Source organism: Camelus bactrianus, chromosome 6 (genome assembly GCF_048773025.1).
Source record: "Camelus bactrianus isolate YW-2024 breed Bactrian camel chromosome 6, ASM4877302v1, whole genome shotgun sequence".
NCBI classification, from domain to species: Eukaryota; Metazoa; Chordata; class Mammalia; order Artiodactyla; family Camelidae; genus Camelus; species Camelus bactrianus.
Window position 1 is genome coordinate 69,028,068 of NC_133544.1, and position 12,009 is coordinate 69,040,076.

General features: G+C 35.2%; 1 long non-coding RNA gene across 1 annotated transcript in view; it reads right to left on the bottom strand.

Moving 5' to 3' along the window:
* LOC123619681 (uncharacterized) overlaps window positions 1-10,400 on the bottom strand; it is a 294,028-nt gene extending 283,628 nt beyond the window's left edge. Inside the window, exon 1 of the long non-coding RNA XR_012507282.1 lies at window positions 10,063-10,400. This is a non-coding gene — a long non-coding RNA (uncharacterized LOC123619681). The remainder of the gene's footprint in view (window positions 1-10,062) is intronic.
* Window positions 10,401-12,009: the final 1,609 nt, after the last annotated feature.

Genomic DNA, 12,009 nt, shown 5'->3' on the forward strand with positions numbered 1-12,009 from the left:
TTTTATAAACAGAACCTCAAATCTGCATTTTGATTGAGGGCTTCACTTTTTTAGACAACTGAAAATGAAGCAGCATGACATAAAGCCAAATCCAAAGAACAGTCTTATACATGCCTCGACTTTGGTTTTTTTGGTAACTGCCCTATGGAGACTGTCCTTTATTAAGACTCTTAATGAGAGTTCTGCCTGTATTTTCCTACCAAGAATGTCAAATAAGGTTTGAAAGCAAATGTAAACTGTAATGTAAGTGACACACACTAAAAATAGCCCTATAAATCTGTTCATTTTGTTTAGATAGTCTCTGGAGTTGTAAAAAGTAGGACTGCTCAGCTTTATTATTTGTTTTGGAAAAACTAATTCTGTAGAGAATAGGCCACTGATAATGCTATGTTACATTAAAGAAGATTTATTAAGACTGTCTCTAGATTTAATTTAAAAAAAAGATTTTTCCCATCCTTATTTTCCAAATAATCTACAAGATAATTAACTGAATAGAATCTACAATGGCAAGGAAATTCGCCCATTTAGTCATTAGAACTAAGATTTTGAAAGAGTCACATTTATCTAAAATGAAATTAATTAAAATTTCTAATGGAATTCTCATTCCTATTAACCTGTCAAATATGTTGTTTCCAGTGTTTCCAGCGACAGAGTAACAGTATTTATTATCCAACATACCATGAGTTTTTAAAAATAACTCTAGGAGAACATTTTTAGAACATTTACAAGCTGAACAGACAACTAAAAATAAGAAAGAAAATCAGACATTTCTCCATGAAAAATAGCTATTGTAATTTACAGTGTCTAATGGAGGATATATTTTTAGAAAATCATGTAATTTGAATTTGAGATACCGAGTGTCGGGGTAAAATTGAAGGAGGGGGCATAACTTTTCTCATATGTTAAGGAGATTTTTAAAAGTGGCTTATCTTTTCTCTTGAGAAAAAAGTTTAGGAGTTTAAACTCTTCCTTCTTCCTTTCCACATGATAGTCAATAGGATTTCTTGGATTGGTTGAATGGCTTTGCACTTAAGCCAAGATTGATTGCAATCTAAGGCTTTGTTTTTGAATATCTTATCCCAATGGAGGCATGTATAAACAGACAAAATGACTAAATTGGGCAGCAATCTGACCTTTCAGAGGAGAGGCAGTCAAAAATGACACCAACTTTTCTTTGAAGAAACAAGAATATTATCATTTAACGGAGCCTTACAGTTTAGTTATTTTTCTTCCACATGGACAAATTGTACCCTGAATTACTAAGAAATACGAGTTTCCAGGGCTTTGGGCCTCCTTTCCTCCAACCCCCACCACCAAGTTTAAAAAGAAAAAAGTGTTGCTATTCATGTGATAATTGTCAAAACCATGATAAGTGCCAAACAAGACAGTGCCAAGAAATCATTAGTTCAGTATACATCTCGGATTTCTGTAATGTTCAGTTAATGGGCCAGATTTCATCAGGCCTTTCTTCTTGTAAATTCTTCTTGGTTTGTTTTAAGCCATCTTTTAAAAGAATTGTGTAAGCTAGGCTTACAGTGATTCTGCATGAATTAAATATTTAAAAACCTGAAATATTGTTTTTGACAAATTTTTACATTCCATTTTTATTACATATATTTTGAAATGACTAATTCAGAAAGCCAAATGCTGCACTGAAAAATTTACCAGCCCCATATTTCAGCTGAACATTATATTTCAAGCACATAAAACATAGGAGGAAGATAAAATAACCAAACCATCTTTAAATCTTAAAAATAATTCTGATTCATGTAAAAAGAAAGTTAACATCCAGAAAAATTTAAGAACATGTTCTTTTTTTTTTTTTTAAAGCATCAAGGTATATGCTGATGCAAAATCTTTTCCATAAGTGAATTACATCTAATGCTTCAAATATGTATAGTTTTATTGTATCTTTCTAAATAGTTCATAAAAATGTAATCAGGAAAATAGCAAATATTACAATGATAATAACCAACCAGGATTTTAAAAAGCAAAGGAATAGTACAATTTTTGTTTGTAAACCTATTGACATAAATAGTCTGACCTGTCACAAATTACCTTTCAGCTACCGTATGTTACGTATAGACCAGTCAAAACTGATAACATTTTGCTTTCATCAGTTTTGTGTTAAATTCTGAAAACCTGAAATGTTGATTGTGGTGAGGTAACACAATGAGTCTAGAGTGCACGCATCCCCCCCGTACGTGTTTACTCGGGTAAGAATTCATAAATGGAAAACTGTTTGGACAAACAACAGGGTTATTGCTTCTAAAAGGCAGCTCATGGGTTGTTTAATAGTATTTTAAATGTCTGCTAATGAGAGTCACAAGAAAAGCACAGAAGAGTAGAGAATTGGTTCCAGAGGCGATCACACAGTAGTCAAGAAGATTAACATGCCACTAGGGGACAGCAGAAAGTCACAGAATGAGGTAGTGCCGGAGAGACCAGAACAAAAGGCTTTTCTTTGTCGAGAGTGAGAGAGAGAGAGGGAGAGAGGAGAAAGAGAGAAAGAAACTAAGATGTATTTCCAAACCAAAATCTTGTACAAGTGAAGTGTTTGTAACTACATTTTTAAAAAGTAGTAAAAAATATTTGCAGGGAACTATTTTTAGATTGCTAAGCTCTGTGTACCAGAATGTTATAAAATATACATAACTATCATCTTGGCAAAATAAATTCAAATATGGACTATTCTATTTTCTGCATTTGAAAGTGAAGGAAAGTTTTAAACATTAGAAAAAAAAAATCGTGAATTGCAAAACACATTAGACTGAACCTCTCAATGACAAAATATATCTGTGAAATATTGAAAATGTGTTCAACAAAGCTAAACATAAGCAGAATCCATTCCATTTTGAAAAAGTGACTATCTGAAGAAATAAAAGTAACTAGAAAATTGATCAAACTAACCAAATATTCTAGAAATCAACTTGCTTATCCAGACCCACAATATATTTGTAATCTTTAAGCAAAATTTTGATTATTGGTTTGAGTTGCAGTCATAATTCCAGGGGACTGGAAATTTTAACCTCTGCAATTTTAAAAGCTAATACACATCCTTTAACAATTCAACTTGCTGAAATGGTCATTTAAACTTCTATATTTATGCACCTAAGCATCCTTTTAAGTGCAATGGATTCTGCAATCTCAGGTGATTTGCTTAAAGAAACATTTTTATCAAATGACAACCAATGTTAGACTCTAAATTTCTTAAATTCATATGTCACATTCCTTTGTTTGATCTGCTTAAAACCTGGACCACTGAATAAACAGTTAATATATCCTGCGATGAGGATGTTGATACTTTTGCAATCATTTTTCTGGGTTACAGTGTTGCTTCTTGAATTCTATCTACTCTTTATTCTTGTTTTGTGTGGTAGTTATTATATATATATATATATAATATATATATGTGTGTGTGTGCATGTATATATATACATATATATACACCACACTTATATATACAACACTTCTTTCCACACAACACAATTTTCTCATATATCATAAGATCAAAAGGCCAGAAACAATTTGAGAAATTATTTAGTTCATTTCCTCATTAACTTTTTGTTTTTTTTTTTTTAAACTGGGCATAAAATATGGCAAATCTGTTTGTTGGTCCTGTTTTTAATATTCAAGTATGCCAAGCAGAGAATTTTTTTAAATTACTGGTAGTTAGTATTTATTGTACACGTGAATACTAAGAATTCTTTTCCCACCACCAAAACAAAATTTTGATTAAAATTGTACATTTTTTCCAAATATATGCCTGTTTTATCTTTACCTGTTTTAGTCTCTTTCTTTTTTCTATTGTGTGCTCTCCCTTCTGGTCAAGTATTCTGACTCTTACATGCTTTCAGAATTTAGTGTTTCTTTTATCCCAGATGGCCTTTATCCCTAGATCACAAATATTCATTCTCTGTCTCCTTTCCTCCATAGGTTCCTGTTTTATAGATTGTATTCTCTTTTTTTATTCTGCAATTTGGACTTACTCCAAAAAGATAATAATAATTCCCTCAACACATTCCAAATCCTGAGGATCCTCTCTCTACACTCCCCCCAAGGTGGAGATCTTCCTAACATCTTGCCTAAATCTCATCTCCTGCATTTAAGACCCTGCTGTCTTAATACTATCCTCAGAGGAAAGAGACCAGCTGTTCACCTCTACCTGCAAAGGACTTGTGTTCCTTCATGAACTTGAAGACTGCTATTACTTCCCTCCAAGTCTTTTCTTCTCCAGACTAAACAAGGCCAGTCCCTCTACCTTTGTTTCATTGAGACTCTTTCCCAAGCCTTTAGTTATTTTGCTGCTTCCTCTGGACCTACTCCAAAATCTGCACATTCAGCTGAAGTGGCAGCATCCTAAAGACACAGTATGATAACAAGGAACTTATTAATAATACATATAACGTGGATTATTATTTATATTCTCTAAATTCTTCAGTGACGATCTATGAGTATTTTGTACTTGAACACCAGGGCTCTGTTTTTAACCCATAATTAGCTTGTGACTCACTATGGCCTCCTATATCTTTTTTCTTATTTATGATTGAACAAACCTTTCCTTTATTATACTTGAACTTCATTTTTTTTTCTCGCCACGAGCTAATTGCTTTTACTTTTTACCAATCACCCTCACTCTATTTTTTCTACTTGCTTCTCTAACTATTCTCTTAACTTTGGTTGTTTTCTCCTGTTTACATTCTGATCACAATCTCTTGGATAGCCATCAAATTCTCAATGATTTATTTATAATGGAAAAATAATGGAAATAATTCTGTATGTATTTGATTTTCTTAAGCAGACTCTTAATGAATAAGATTACTGATTTATGAAGAAAGAACAATATCTGGAACAAATTACTGTTATTCTAAAAGCTAGATAATTGTTTTTATCAAACAGGAAGACTTGGTTAATGCAGCAAGTGTGAAAGAAAGAGAGAAGAGAGGGTGGTTGGGTATGTATGCAAGTAAGCATGAGTTAACTTCCAGAACGCTAGAAGTGTTGGCCTTCACCCTTTCTTACCTCAGAAAGACCTGAGATTTGTGATTTCCCTCACAACTGCACACTCTGTCATGTCTAATACTTTGTCTGTCTACACAGAGAGACAGAGAAGATAGATAGGAATAAAATTATATCTAATCTCTCCCATCCCTAACACATGCGAATTACAGTTATCTCTCAGGATGTTCACTTGTAGAGCAGGTTATAACACTTAGAAACTATATTAAGTTTTTAGTCCGAAGAGACAAAACTATGGAATAATTCTGTAAATTCTGAGTAGTTCCCATTGTGGGCCATGATTACTAAAATGCTCAGTGGTAACAATGAACAAATGAGAGAAAAAAGTAAAAATTACTATGAATTCTGTTATTACCCAAATATTATACTGTAAAGGGAAAAGAAAAACTGCAAAATTATATAGGTTTAGTAGATAAGTATGATTTCATAAGCTAATTTTCAATCCTAGGCATCTAACATAAAAGAACAAAGCTTCTTTTGCAAAACAGTCATTTTTTTTTAATGTGTGCTATATCACAAAGTTTTTTAAAAAAGAAGATCACAAGAAATATGAAACTACTTGCATTGTATTACCCCTTCATCTCCAAACTAACCTTTACCCTCCCCACCAAAAAAAAGGAGGAGGGGGAGAGAAGGAAATAAAATGAAAAAATATAACCTTCAAAATTTTATTCTCACCCAGATGTTAGCCTATAAAAAGAAGTCACTCCAGCCTACACAGTCCAGGACTCTATTATTTCCAGCACCTGCATTCAAGTTGCTGAAATTGCAAAGAAAAGTTAACTCTATTTAAAACATGTCTAGTGCATGCAAGCCCTTTTATTGTTTCTTAAACCTTTTAGTTACTTTCATGAAGAAAATACTCCCTTCAAGTAAGAAGACAAGAGAAAAGTAAGGGTTCACCTATGCTTATATAATTTCAGTTTATAAAAAAATGAAAAGTAAAATAAATAACACCCTTGGAACAGTACTATAGCTGTCACTTGGCACCCCGTGAATTTAGCCAGGCTGTTTACTTACATAGGAGTCTTATCTGCAGGTCAGAAATGCAATCAAAAACTAACTAAATACAAAGGGAAACCAGTGAAAGGGGAAATAATCCAATCTCTAAATGCCCTGCTTAAACCATTTACAGTTTTTGTCTGAGGACTTGTAAAATTATTATTCATCTGGAAATAATTAGAGCTTGAAAAAAAAAAACCTCAATGTAAAGATCTCCATAATGAACTCTATCGAATATTTAAAAGTGAAAAGAAACGTACACGTAGGAGCAATGCTGTTGAGGCACTGCCAGGGCGGGCACGCGGCTTTCTAACAGGTGCGTTTAAGGGAGGCACGTGCGGGGCAAGGCCAGGTGGAGCCTTGACTCCTCGTCCTTGGAGAGGACCTTGGCTGGAAAACATGGGAGACTGCTGTTTGTTTCTTTTCCCTCTGCCTAGGACTTTCTCTTCTGATCAGCTTTCTGAACATTATCCTTTTCTCTCTCAGTCTCTGCAGTCTCCCTTTTCTTTTTCTCTCTCTTTACGTTCAGTAACTCTCACTTTTCCTAGGTAACAATTATATATGTTATGTTAAATTCTCTTTATATTTTACCTTTGGAATGCCCCATCTTTATTCCCCTCCTGAAACCATCTCCATCTCTCTATCTCTTCCTCCTTCAAGCCCTCTCTGTCCCCTCCAGCCTTTCTTCTTATTCTGTCACCTCAGGTATGGCTGGGTTTTCTGCTCTTTTTCCTGTCACTCTAGAATCCTCTGTAGCAGATCTCTTTTTCACCTCTTTCCCTGTGGTCCGTGCGTGCATTCAGGAAGGATGACTTATGCATTGGGTCAGCGTTAGGGCAAGAGGTCATAAGACCAGAGAAAATGCAGAATGTCTCAGGAAGAGTAGATTTTTCAAAATATTTTATTTTAATGGAGAGTACCAGCAGATGCAAAAATTAAAAAGTAATACCCATAAAATACGATCCCCCGTTTCAAACACACTGCCTCTATATCCTGCAGGTGTTCTTCAAGACCAAGTTGAAGCATATTCATTTAAAAGAGCTCTTCCTATTTTATTTTTAGTTTTCAATTCCCAAAAGGTTTTAAGTGATTTCTTCAGCACAATTTACTAAAAGGAAGATGGATAGATTTGTCTACTGAATCTAAATACTCTGGTTTGGCTCCAACAAAATGTATTTTAACAAGTCTATTCTTAGTAGAGACACAGTTTAAGTAACCTACTGTGCATTTCATTTGTAAATAATTTATTATTGAATACAAATGGCCACACTTTCTAACATGTCAGATCAACAGGAGGCAGGGCTTGGGATAAGGGTTCACTATTAGCCAACTAAATTTTTGTCAAGATTGTATGCAGGGCTTAGTTAATATTTAATTTACCTTACAACACTGAAAGGCTCTGGCATAGACCTCATTGCCATGATACACAACGCTGAATTGTGTCTTCCTCTTTCAGTGAAATGAAAAATGTTCAAATTTCCCACCAATGAAGCAATCTGAGAAACTGGGTGACTTTTAATATGTTTTTTAATCTCACCTTTAAAAGAAACGGTGAGTGTTTATGTGTATTCAGCAATGACTACGATACCACCCACTTCAAAAAAAATTGATGGGTTTTCATTCTTTGGGTCCCTGCCCCACCCCCCGTCACACTCTAGGAGACTGGAGGACAGTCGGTGGGTTTCACATAGCACCTGATTGATATTTCCAGGGTGTGAAAGCCTCCGCTGGCGGATTAGCCTGATTATTGCATATTCAAACACATACAATGATATATTTGTCATTGCTATTGACCTTTATCTCTCCAGTTTCCTGACAACCTTCTACAGTTATTGACATTACAAATACCAGCAACAACGTGCAGGGCAAAGTATAACCTTTCATTTACCTTCATGTCCCTCAAATGACTCGTGTAGGTAGTTTCAACAAAAGCGGCAAACAATGATACTGTTGATTTTTTTTCCCCTTAACTTGCTAAAATGTTTTCCATTTTCCTCTTGTTCTCAGAAAATCATGCCAATAACTCTCTACAAAGGAAACGATTTCAAATGAATACAGGTAATTAGAAGTGTCAAGAAATCAGCAAAGTAGGGTGTCTGCCATCATTTCTTGGAAAGAATGCCAGATTCCCTTTCAAAAAGGTCTTTGTCGTTTTTTAATAGAAGGTAATTAATGTAGACTACAGTAAAATGTACAGGGTCCCACTCGCTGTCTTTCTTGCCATAGAAATGGGACCATAAAGATGTTTTGATATCTAGAAACAATCTTCTGAGGTTATTTGAAAATGACTTTTAATTACAAAAGTAGTCCTTTTAGTCTTTTCATTTTAAAAAGAAAAGGGATTTCAAAAGGGCATATTTATTAGGAGACGAAAGAAAGTTTTACAAGGAAAAATTATCTGGAAACTGAAACAACAGGATTTTATAAAGCTGACAAGAGTTAAGGATGCGGTAAATTAGCCTATATCCCAAATGTAGAGAAATAATACATAACTCCTTAGTGAAGATAACTATACACTTTTGGTACTATGATATCTTGGACACAATTAGACTTTTTTTCCTCTCTAAGGCTATACCAAATTGACTATTTAGCTCTATTAAAGCTACCTTTCCATGAGATCAGTGACAAATGGCACTTAGGTATTTATTAAACATGAGAATTTTTAGAACTGTTCCAATTCTTTTGGGGCCGAGGGTGAAATTTAAGCCAATTTTGAGATTATCTAAAGGTCATAATTTCCTGTTATAAACTCTTCGAGTGGAAGAATCCTTCCAAGATTAAGTTTTACACGTATTTACATATGAAATTATTCTCCTCTTATTTCTTGGTTTCCAAGAAACAGTAATATTCCTCATTTAAGGTTTCATTATCTTGCAAGAGCAAAAAAAAAGTCTCAATAACAGCAAATATATCCTAAAACCTTGCTATCTAAAATTAAAGTTATGAAGCTTTCAGTATTGATGACTTTAATATTGAAACATTAATTAATTGGGGATTATGATAAAAGTGCATACAAGCACTCAGTAAGTATGACCATTATTATCTGTTATTGGCAATAAAATGGACTAGAGAAAAAATATAGCCAAGCTGTTATAACAAATTTCTGTCAATGCAACAAGTAGAATAAATCTTGTTTTTTCTTAAACTTCTATCCTGAGATTGTTCTCCTCCATGGAATTCACACTGCTCATCAAACAAACAAATAAACACTAAAGAGGGGAGGGTATAGCTCAAGTGGCAGAGTCCATGCTTAGCATTCTTGAGGTCCTGGGTTCAATCCCCAGTACCTCCTCTAAAAATAAATAAACCTAATTACCTCCCCCCACCAAGATAAAATAAAATAAAATGATGCAATAGTAAATAAATAAATAAAATAGTTTAAAAAAGAAAAGAAAAGAAAAGAAAAGAAAAGAAAAGAAAAGAAAAGAAAAACACTACACTCTAATTGGTGTGATAATCCTGTGCTATTCCATTTGCCAATATATGCTCTGGGAATCATGAGTTAGTGTGTTTTTGTTTATAAACCAGACAAATCAAATTTTCAGAGTGGATGAATCTGACCATTTTAAAGAAGAAGAAACTACACTTCATACAAACATAAACTTTAAAGTCTGGCATTGAACTAGTGTATAAAAGGTAGTACAAAGCATCACGGAATCATTTGTAACAGATATTACCCCAAAGGTAGGAGAAGCAGCAATGCCGTAATTAAGATGGAGTCTAGGAAAAGTGACTTGTTTGACATACTCAGGTTGGTGAAGTCCCAATCAAGTTTTACAAGTGAGGGACCCAAGCTTTAATCACCATCTAGGAGAAATAATCAGAGACTATTTTAATTACTAAAGATAAATAAAGTGCAGAAGCTGAGATGAATTCACAATATTATGCAAGAAACACAGTGAGAAGTACAGAGCACAGTCAGAAAGATGGACAGAGAAAGTGGAAAAGGGTGCAAGGTCCAATGAACACAGTAGCATCAAGGAAGAGAAAGCTGGACTCCCTGGAGTACCTGAATTCAGCTGATACTTCCTTCTCACTTACATGACTCTTGTTCTTTTAGCCCCAGGATGGTGGGTGGTCAGGAAAGTAAGCCATCTATGGTAGGATCATTTCAAGCTGTGTTCCCTCATCCTCCAAATCATATAATCTCAGCTAAGAGGGCTGACTCAATGTTTTCTCAGAGCCTGTATCATAAAACCCTTCCCAGAATCAAAGGAGGTTGGAAGAGTCATTCGAAACACCATATCCCAAGTGTAATGGTGTACAACTCCTCCCCTCCTTCCTTACTTGTAAATAAGAAATTCCATCAGGATGTGGCCCCTCTGCCAGACAATGGAGATGAGTCATTTCTTCTGTTACTGATGGAGTAGTTGATTATGGATGGCTTTAAAAAGCAGGTGAAACTATTGGTTAATCACTGTCAAAAATAACAGCAAAATATTAACCATGCTTAAATCAAAGCTTACCGGTTTCATCTTTCCTTGTTGCGTAATTCTAGGCAGGGCTGGTGTTCAGCCAGGAGGTAATAGAACAGGCCATGTTGGTTGTTAAGATAATGAAAACTGTGCTCCATAGTCACAGACCACTATCTGCTCTTACACCTCCCTCCCTCCTGGAGAACTGACCGTACTCCTCCTACGCTGGCTCCGCATTCCCAGAATACCCGCCCTCAAGCTAATGCAAGCAATGCCTTCATAGCAACAGGTTCTCCAGAGCACACCTCCAGCAATAGGACTGATATCTTGTCTTAATGGCTTGTGACCTTACCATACCAATTCTTATATATTTTTATAATTACCCCTGATTCCAGCCCCTCCCTCCACCTAATGGGTTAATTTGTTAAACCTCTTGAGCGTCAGTTTTGCAGACGGTAAACTTATTCTGTAAAAGCCACGTTTGTATTTTCATAGCTAATTTAGTCGATTGAGAAAATCTACACTTAAATTTTCTAGTCAAGTTCTATCCTCCACACTGTTTATATCTGTCCATATATCTGAGCAGAATCAAAGATATTTTAGAGATTAGCTCTAGCACAGCTCAGGTGCACCTCTGCAGCCCTTCTCTGCGTAGACAGGATGACACTATGTTTGAGTGAGAAGTCTTATCAGGCTCATTAATTTTCATAATAGAATACCAGTTTTACCACCTGCAAGTCTGATACCTAAAATATACAGCTCTCACTTCAGTAATCAGCAATTTAAATATTACTGTGGGTCTATGATGGACTAGGCAATTGGCAACATATAATGTCTATGTTTAGGGTACATGGAATTCAGTGTTTAAATGAGTTCTGTCCGACTTCTGCCAAAGCATGGTCAAGACAACCTGTATTTGAGAAAGTCTAAAAAATATATTGACTAGCCATTTCTCTCTGATTGTCTAAAATCTATTCCAGAATCTACTTTAAACAATAGAAACTAATGGAGCTGGACTATATTAATTTGGCACTCTATAAAACTGCTTTTATTAAATTAGCAAGTGTTATTGGAATTCAATAAAGAGTACAATGAAAATCTTTTTTTTGCATTTTCCTAACTTATCCAACATGTTACCCATCTCACTCCCAAATTTATACCTCCAGTCTAGACCAGTCTGAATCCACATTTCTAACAACCTCTGATGGCTCCACTGCCTCAAAGGCACCTGAAATTCAGCATTTCCAACACATAACTGGTTGTTTCCCATCCAAGTCTGGTTGTCTTTCAGGGATTCTCTGTTTCACCACCTTTATCCATCCAGAAGGGTCAAGTTTGAAATTTGGGAGTAATCCTTTACCCCTTACTCTCCTTCACCCTCACATTAAATCTATTACCAAAGCCAGTTAATTTAACTGCCTAAATATGTCTCAAGCGTTTCTCCTTCTCACCATCTCCACACTGTCATCTTTCACCTAGACACCACACTGGCCACCAAAATGGTGCTCTGCTTCCACCCCGAGTGCCCTCTGCTCTCTGCACTGCAGAGTGTTTTCTAAATACAAACCCTCTG